Source organism: Vespa crabro, chromosome 11 (assembly GCF_910589235.1).
Source record: "Vespa crabro chromosome 11, iyVesCrab1.2, whole genome shotgun sequence".
In the NCBI taxonomy this organism is placed as follows: Eukaryota; Metazoa; Arthropoda; class Insecta; order Hymenoptera; family Vespidae; genus Vespa; species Vespa crabro.
Window position 1 is genome coordinate 2501901 of NC_060965.1, and position 10249 is coordinate 2512149.

Below are 10249 nucleotides of genomic sequence, written 5' to 3' on the forward strand. Positions count from 1 at the left end.
ACGCTGATACGGCATGTCCGTCGTGTAAAATAAAACGTATCCCATAGAGGTACTTTTGCACTAGCGAGACTCATATACACATATACCAGAATAGTATGTCTTTCTCTTTCCTCCTTCCCTTTCTCTCTCTCTCTCTCTCTCTCTCTCTCTCTTTTTGTTCGAGCAGAGTCACACATTTTTTACTCCCCAGTTACGCTTTTCCTACCAAATTGGGCGCGACCAGCCGTTTATATCGAGTTTAATATTGGCCCGTACGGTGACATTAAAGCCGATAAAGTCCAAAACGAAGCATGGTATCCGTGTAATTTTTCGTTTCGTGTAACGAAATGAATTTAAAACGAGCAGAAAGAGAAAAGGTCATGGACCTAATATTCTTTTGCGTTTACGCAAACGTAAAATCGATTTCTTTCTTTTTTACCGTCTCTTGAAAATTTTTGCTTTTCTCGAGAAAGCAGTTCCTCCCAAATTTCTTGAAGATGTCTTTGCTACGTGGAATACGAATTTCTTATTTTCCAAGTCAATACTTTTCGACTTAATTTTATTTTCTTCCGTCTCTCTCTTTCTCTCTCTCTCTCTCTCTCTCTCTCTTTCTTTCTTTTCTCATTCACTTTCCTTTAAAAACAGGATGTTATTAAAGAAAAATGTAAAAAAATCTTGAGCAGACAGTGAATTAAATAAATTAGCTCTTAAATATTATTGATTATTAAAAACTCCCATCTGGGAATATTAATACCACGATAATACATTGTTATTTATAAATTTTCCATTGAGATTTCTCCACCCTTCTTTTCTTTCTTACCCATGTCCGTCTTTATCTTCGGTGTACTAGAATTAATAATCGCGCTTGATCCTCCTCCTTGTTCTCCATTGTTAAAAGTAATCTTTTTTAAAGCTACTTGAATAACATCGTTCAGAACTGAACGAGAAGAACGTTTATTCTGAAAGAAATCAACGTGCCTTGTTAGGGCATGTCGAGTAGTAATCAAAATAAATAAGTGCTTGTCAAAAGTTTCAGAACAATCGGAATAAAATTTTACTTCTATCAATCTGTTACATCATATTTTCCATCGTACAATAGAATTTCAGATCAAAGGATTGTGTCTCTTAATCTCTTGTTTATCGTTTCAAAAAAAAAAAGAAAAAGAAAAAAAAAAGAAAATAAAGAAAAAAAAAGGAAGACAATAAAAAGCAAAGAAAAGAACAAACATAAAAACGAGAAAATTAACTTTCCGATGGAATTAAAGAAATTTTTTGACAAAGAGTTACAATGAGAAAGAAAGAAAAGAGGAAAGAAAAAAAAATTAATAAATAAAAAACCTTACTGAACTTTCGTCGTACTTCGGGTGAATGGGACGTTATAGAATTTCACAAACTTTTGTTCCAAACTTTATGGTGTAATCAATTTCACATCAGAACTTGATTCTGCCTATAAAAATTGTCCTATCGAGTGTCGTCTCGCGAGACATTACTTCAGCTTTATGTTATTCCTTCTGACAAAATGTCTTCATCTCTAAAAGTTTCATATCACTTTAGAGAGAGAGAGAGAGAGAGAGAGAGAGAGAGAGAGAGAATCGTCCCACGTCCGCTAAACGGATACGTGTCTTCTCACTATTCCTTCTATTTCTGCTATTTACTGAATTACTTACTATTCAAAATATTCGGAAGGAACATTAATTCATTTACACCAGCCAGATGTTCAACTTGAAAATATCAAACTTACTCTATCATCTATAATTAAATCATCGGATTTACAATTTATCTATAATTTTTTTTATATAATTTTTAATTTTTTCTAATTTGAGGATAGTTCCTTAGAGAGTTTGGATATTCTCTCTCTCTCTCTCTCTCTCTCCTCTCTTCTCTTTCTCTTAAAACTACAGGATAGGAGAAGCATTTGCCCATGACCGCGGCAATTTCAAAATTCCCCTGTGGTATGGTCAAGCAAGCACTCATCCGACAGTTATGAAGCATCCCTTATTTCTGAAAGCAGCCATCTTTCCCACGGGATTACGCGCAGCGTCGATGATAGTCGAAAGACGGGCGACGTGCCAGAGCATTCACGAGGAAATTCCATCGGCAAACTATCCCATCGAAGTTGCATATCCGGAATCTTAGGGTGTTCTCTATCCAAGGCCGTTAGACGAAGGTGGTTTCTCTAAAGCTGCCGGTCTTTGTCTCTTCGTACTCTGCCAACACAGACTCGAACTAGACGAGCGCTTGCTTGCTGTGAGACCTTCTCTGTCTCTCTTTCTCTCTTTCTCTTTCTCTCTCTCTCTCTTTGGTGTCTTTAGTATTGAAGGCGCTGCCACATTGCTGCAGGCATGGTGCCGTTTATGCACGAATACCTAAAAGGGAACCAAAGTATCTTTGGCTTCCTTCTTCCCTCCTCCAAAGAAACTTCCTCATCTCAAACTGCTATCACCACCTTACTCAGATGCATACGGATTTTCAATAATGCTCGGCAGATATCTCGAATGTAACCCTTCTCTTTCTTTTCTTTGTTCTATAAATGCACGTTGAAAACGTTTACCGTTTTTTAGATACTTCTGTGTTATCTCTGTGTGTTATCTCTGTTATTACTTTTTTCGATCGTTGAGAACTGGATTATGTTGATTCGAGACGCATGAGCATGGATATTGATTCCTTTTATTCGATCGTCTTAGTGAAAGTGATTTGTACTTTAACAAGGAGCATATTATTGGCTCGATTATGTCTCTATCGTCGAAGTGAATAACTGCTCGATTATGATAATGGAATTGCGCTCAAAGGATTTTCTAATGTGCATCTAGAAATCACATAGGAATGAATTGGTAATATCGATGGATTAAAAAAAGAAAAAAAAAAAGAATTAGGTATTTGAAAAGGTATTATGAGATAAAATAAATTCACTTTACTTTTGAGTGTCGTATTAAAGAAAAAATAAAATAATAAAGAAATTAAAAATTTTTAAAGTCTCTGATATCTTTAAGGTTGCATTCGTTTGTGTTGTGCATCTTGCGATTACATTAAAAAAAAAAAAAAAAGATTCCCCTTATCACGGCAACTCGAGTTCGTGTTGTTGATCTCGCAAAGGTTTAACTTTCGAAGAAAATTAAATTTCGTAGCGAGTCAATCTCAAAAGTTAAATTGACAGTAAGTCTCTCTTTAAGCTTAGCATGGCACTAGCTCTTACATGGATAAAAGTGGATTTTCAAACCGTATAAAGTACATTTTGAGTTTCTACTTCGGATAAGAGGTTCACCAGAAATATGGAGAAAACATAAGGATCTCGTAAGATTGAGTTTGTTAAAAGAGATTAATAGATTTATGATTAAAGCTGAAATAGTTATTCCTATCCGAAATCCTATCCTATTTCATTCGATACATATCCGAATTTCATTGAGAATTATCCTTTAAATAGGATTATTGAAAACTCAAATAGAGTTCAATGCACACCTTACAATAGTTCCTTAATCCTTCGCAATCCTTGATTGCAATGTTGAAATGATTTGATGTTTTGTTCCGTTATAATTTGCTCCATCTTGACCTGGTTTTATATTGAATTGAACCTTCAACCTTCGATTCCAATCAAATCTATCCGATTCAATGGAAAATCTTATGATTACTTTTATGATTAATATTGTAGTACTTACAAATTTACCTCATTATTTCCTTTGCGATGTTTCAATTCAAATCAAATGTAATTTAACAGAAGAATATTTGATACAACAGACTTTATCATAAATTTTCTTTCTAATTAGTATTTCAAAAGTATATTTCTTTCTATTACTATTATGCCAAAAGCTAAAGGTACACAGGCGAACAACTCTTTAAGAAATTCATCTGTAGGAATGTGACATTGTCACTTTGAAAAAATGAAAAAAAAAAAAAAAAAATAAATAAATAAATAAAAAAAAAGGAAGAAAAAAGAAATGAACAAGAAGAAAAAAGATCTCACGTCAGTGTCGATGAATCGAAATCCTAGAATAATGTGTATGAAACTCTTGAGAAAGCATTCTCTATCTTTTTCTCAGTGTATTCTTTTCTCCTCCTCAAAGGTACCATTACTACTTCTATGCCTATCCCCGACAGAGGATACGTACGCGAATACAGTAGTCACGTTGCAAGTATCACAGCCTTTGAAAACACTTTCTCGACTCCCGCGGCTTGCTATTTCGGTCAAGCACCACCATTATACTTCAAAACATTTTCATGCACACCTTTTCATCCACTCGAAACGGCGCTAGCCGAGACGAGCTTTAGCTTCGGTTGCCAACCCCCGGCATTGTGTTCTTTCTTGTCCGAGTATGGAGTTCGTGATAGGAACTACTGCGTATTACGAACAAATGGAAATTTTAAATGTTCTTTTTTTTTCTTTTTTGCTTGTTTCTTTTCCTTCTTTTTTTTTCTTTTTTTTTTTTACATACATTTCTGTCTACCTCCATTGAAAATTACAACGGTTTTCACATTATACCGTATGATCGCTCATAAACGGGCTTCCACCTACGATACCGTGCATTAACGACACAACAACACGGAAAGAAAGTATTTCCGTTTAGTTCTCAGTATAGTACCTTTTATGAATCATGCTAACTCCCCGGGCAAATTCTCAAGCGCGTTAGCACGGATTCAGAAAATTATATATCTGTGCTAGACGTAGTATGACGTTAACGTTAAACCTTTTATTTTTAAGATACTGCTTGAAATGACTATTTCGTGGCGAAGAGAGAAGGAGAGAAAGAGAGAAAGAGAGAGAGAGAGAGAGAGAGAGGGAGAGAGAGAAAGATAGAGAATGAGAAAGAGGGAGATGCATCGACGGTAACAATTTTCAAATACATGCCGCGAGTGTTTCACCGGGAGCGATTATAAATCATATTTATAATTTATTCCACGCTTGATTCGTATACAAGGGTAGCTCTCTCTCTAATGAAAGAGCATTGCGCCGTGCATGATCGTTAATTAGAAGGCATTTTACAGGTAATCATTTCGTAATTAAGCGTATAATTAGCACGCACGTGCGCCAACGTCGACGTTCCACGTGTCTAACGAAGTATAGTTTTATAAAAGGTTTATATACATATATATATATATATATATATATATATATATATGTGTGTGTGTGTGTGTGTATGTTAGTGTATATATACTTATACGCGCGTGTATACATATGAACATTGAAGGTACGTAACTGAAAGACATTAATACGAGACTCGTGTGCAAACGCGCGGTAAATAATTTCGCGTTGTCATTCGAAATATGCACGGACCGAAGTGAGCTAGTTGGAATTGGTAGAGGTGGGATAGCTGGTGGGACGGGGAGAAAGAGGGGAAGGGGCAGCCAGAGCGAGAGAACGAGTGGATGGTATTCGTAACTTCGTGCATTTCAACTAGCAACAGTGAGAGTCCGGCCGCGATTAATTTCGGCAAATACGATGAGTTTCGTATTTTACAGCGAGTGTACATCATGAAACGAAGCCGCTTTTGCGATTGGAGATACTCGTTTATAGAATCCCTACCGAACAATAATTCACGAATATAAGTCTCCGTTGGTGGAACATATTTTTTCCCCTTCGATCTACGAAGGGTGCCAGTAGATAGGAACGATTCTTTATATTAACGGCCATCTTCTATAGTACATTCCTATAGTATATACGTGCATACGTACATATATTATTTGAGATATTTAAATCATTCCTACGAGGCAATTTTCAATTTATTGAGAAGTAGGAGAGGAATAAAGAGGAAGAAAAAAGAAAAATGAGATCCTTCGAGGATAGAGATTTTATCTTCGGAGGACAAATCGAAAAGTATCAGATTTGGATTAATTATTTTCATATTTGGAAAAATTTGTGCAAAAAGTAACGGAAGTATTGAAGAGACACTCCTAAAGGAAGTTCAATTGTAGTATGCCGATGCGATAGTTTAACATCTTATCTAGAATTTTTCAATCTCTCTGCTAGCTCGGCCAAGTGAGGGTAAGAGAGAGAGAGAGAAAGAAAGAATAAAAAGAAAGAGAGAGAGAGAGAGAGAGTATAGCTCACGATAGCGGAAAATGAATGCCTTGGCGCATAAGTGTATTCTCGTGTAGTAAGGACGAGGGTATAAGTCACTCGGTTTCACGCGACTCTGTGCTGAGACCGTACACGTCTCTCTTTCTCTCTTTCTCTCTCTCTTTCTCTCTCTCTTTCTCTCTTTAAAAGACCTACCACGACCTCGCCTATCTCAAATCTTTCAATTTCTCATACTTTCTTACATGGCGCAGAAATCGAAACGTCGTACGAGACCACCTCAAACTCTACGATTCTCATGAAACAGTGTGTTGCACTCATGATCGTTACGGCTAATGCCTAGACCATTCGATTATTTTATACTGACCAAACATATCGTTGATCCATTTAAAAATGCACTTCTTATCAAACTTCCAAGCAAGTGGAAATATTATATGAATTACAGTTGAACGATTTAGATAATACGTAATGTAATTTACTAATGTACGTTCTAAATAATGTAATCATACGTCGATTGTGAATTTGTATTATTATTGCCTATCTCATTTCAATTTCTATCCGATCTGAAAGATTATTAATATTTTAATAGATTCAAAATTTCATCGTTGATCAATGATAAAACCATCTAATGGAAGGGAGAGATATGAAAAATATAAAATTGACGGAATATTTAATTTCATTACAGATGATGACATAAGCGGATCATCAATTTCACCATATATTATATTAGCAACAAAAGTGAGCTCATTGGTTAAATGGTAAACATTTAAACGGGAACGAGATAAATGCGGGCATTGCATATGAAAATTTACGAACCAATGAAATTTAATTGTACAACATATCGAATGTATAACGTCAAAATTTGATTCCATCACGATATGATCTCTTATTGATTCTTTTCGAACCATATACTACATAACCAACGAAGAACGTTACCAACGATGAATTCAGTCAATTTGGTGAAATCGAAACAAATATATATATATATATATATATATATATATATATATATATATATATATATATATATATATACATATACCTATATATCAATCGATAGCAAGTGTATAAAAGAACGATAACCAGCAATAGATATTTCAAATATTTTTCTTTCTCTTTTTCCTTACGGAGTATAACATTACAAGAACGAAAATATCGTTCCTTTGACCACCGAAGTAAATGCTTGGTTACACCTAATTGCCAGATCACGTGTAACAGAGGTCACACGGCTCTATAGGTATTCCTCTAAAGGTCATTCTTAAGAGCAACGAGTATAAGCTACGAGTAGAGTACATACACTCCCCCTGGTCCAATCCAAGCGTGCTTCTTAACCCTCCGTTTCCATGGTAACAATACTAAAATATAAGAAAGCAATATGTCGTACTTTACTTTCTTGAGACGATCGACGCTTAACGTTTTCGCCGCAGGTTATACTAAATCACTATTGCTAGCTAGATACAATGTTTAAACGTCAAAAACACGGAATCGGGATTACCGACGATCGATTTAACTCGAGCCATGGGGAATCCGATAAAAGAATTCTTTCGGAGTTCTTCACTTTTCTATCCTTTCAGTATCTACGCGACTACCATTTTTAATCTCCTTTTTACTTTTCGAAATATCGTCACTTAATGAAGAACTTTAACCTATTAGCGATAGGATCCTCACTCTTCATCCTTCTTTTTACTATCTTTTTTCTTAGATTAGAAAATTACGAACGTTTACTGTCAAATAAATTAGAAAAAGTATTCGAATGACCGTGTACACATTTTAGATCTATTTTTGACGATTTTATGTACTAACTTCGTAAATACAAATATACAAATAACAATACAATTTTTTCCTCTTAAATAATACTTTTAAAAGGACGCTATTTACGCATACAATTCTTAATTATTCTTAAAGATTATCTCTTTTGGCGCGCGGATATCTTGAATTTTTGCGTTCTAAGTATAAAAAATTTTCGCTGAGCTATAAAAAACAAGAAAAAAAAAAAACGTACGCGAATATTCGAAAAGTTCCCGAAACGAGTAAACCTTGCGGAAAGAACACCGAAAGATGCATTTATTCATTCGGTATACAGGACAATGTCACACTTCATCCACCTACCCCTCTCAACCCACATCCCTTCTCTAGATCGAAAACTTTTCGTATATTTTACGACAATGGAGTACGAAAAGACGGTGAATATTTATAGGTCACCTTCCACTCGCCAATGAAGCCTCCTGTAATCTTTAACATTTCCCGCTTCCCTTCATACATAAAATTATCACTTTTTTTTATTCCTTTCTTTTTGTTCTTAAAATGAATAAAGGTAGAAGAAAACTTCACTAACACTGGAAAAAAGAGAAAGAAAGAAAGAGAGAGAGAGAGAGAGAGAGAGAGAGAATAGAAAAGAGAGATTTGTCTCTAAAATTACAAAGTGTGAAAAAGTCTCATTCAAAAGAATTCATTAAAATGATTCTACGTTTCGGTGCATTGATATCAACTGGATCAATAAGAACAAAGATTAGTGACGTTACTTTAAAGTTAAAATAATATCGAAGAAACCCAAGAAATTCGTAAGTTGCCCGTACATCACGTTTTCTGTTAAGAACGTCTTCAGAACGTAAGGTTCTCGATGATACTTCACTTCAGAACGATATCGTAAACACTTGTTCTTACGACGATCATACGTCGAGTGTCATCAATTTCAGGAAGGGCTGCTTAGGTGAAGATAAGCACGATGGATCTTCTATCTTGTCATCAAATAAGATTACATATCATCCGTCACGCGTATCGCCAAACAGAGCATATATATTGTTCGAATAAAAAAGAACTGATTATGGAGAAAGAAAAAAGTGTGTTTTTTGGGGGGGGGGGTGAGGATTGAAAAGAATTGCAAACAGAAGGATAGAGAGGGGATGGAAAAGACAGAGAGTGAGAGAGAGAGAGAGAGAGAGAGAGAGAAAGGAAGAGAGAGGGAGAGGGAGAAGGAGAAAGAGAGATAACAGCGCGGGACGACCATCCCTTATGAAGGTTAGGTCGTGTCACCGGTAGATTACGCCGAGGGCAATCCATCTCTTTCTAAGTTTCGTACTCACCAGGCAATCCAAAGTTGTTTGGAAAAGAATAGTTGGTCCAGGGAAAACGGCTATCTCTCTGGCGAGTATTAAAAGGATGAGAAGGTTTTAACGGTGCTTCACTGATTTTCTTTCGTAAAATCAAATATACGTAAAAAGTTGAATAGAAAAAAATTGTTCTCAAGTATCACCGACGACACTCGAATGACACTTCAACATCTTACACTGTCATTCCATTGAATAATATTAGATTTATAATAAAATATGTCTTTGTAATATCCAATTGGAGTCGCGGAACACGAGTTGATTATCTTTCCTTCTTCTGGCTCAAGAAAATTCCAATTTCAAACAGACAAAGTCCGACGACGTACTTATTGGTTTATTCACCGGGCGTATTTAACAGGAAGAGTCGTCGGTAAACAACGCATGTTCCATAATGATATCGTGCGGGTAGTAGATCCACAGAGTATAGAACGACACGCATACGCGCCGACACGAATAGGGGTAGCTCGTCGCGCGGAGCGGAGGGTGACGCGCGCACGACCCTGACCGATGCGCGGTTCGAGTGCGACTGAGCGAGCAGAGCCGAGCAGACTCGGCCGAAAGCCACAAACGGCGTCGGCTGCCGCCTATCCCTCTCTCACATTCTCTTCCCTTTCTCCCCCACCCCATTCCAGCCAACGACTCTCCTTCTCTTCTTATTCTTGCCCACAACTACGTCTATCTCTAAGGACTTCCTGACCACAAACTCTTCTTATTTACATTTCTTTTTCTTCTTCTTCCCTCTTTATCTTTGCCTTCTTCTTTAACTTTCGCCACGTGCGTCTTTCTTTTTGCCGTAAATGTTTTCGTACTTTCTCGTAATTCTCGGAATTTAATTTTTTTCTTTTTTTTTTCTTTTTTTCTTTTTTTTTTTATAAACACGCGCGCGGTTATTACACAGGCACAACTTCTTTTTATTGATTTTTCATTTATTAAACTACACAAATATAAATCCGTGGAGTTGTTGCGACGGTATTAAAAAAGAAAAATGATAAATAAATAAATAAATGTAACGATTTACTACCACACGATTTACCATCCCGCAATTTCGGCCATTGAAAAATATTATAGTGTCACTTATTTGTACATACGTACCAACGCTTATCAACTGTAATGCAAAAAAAAGTTTTGCTTTATAATCAAGTACATGAAAATTTAC

At 36.0% G+C, this 10249-nt stretch overlaps 1 protein-coding gene across 2 annotated transcripts in view; it reads right to left on the reverse strand.

The window, feature by feature from the left end:
• Positions 1–9622, reverse strand: part of LOC124428079 (discoidin domain-containing receptor 2-like) — a 159859-nt gene extending 150237 nt beyond the window's left edge. For both annotated transcript variants that reach the window (XM_046971688.1, XM_046971687.1), the window contains exon 1: positions 9070–9622. The gene's annotated coding sequence lies outside the window, so the exon portion shown is untranslated. The remainder of the gene's footprint in view (positions 1–9069) is intronic.
• Positions 9623–10249: the final 627 nt, after the last annotated feature.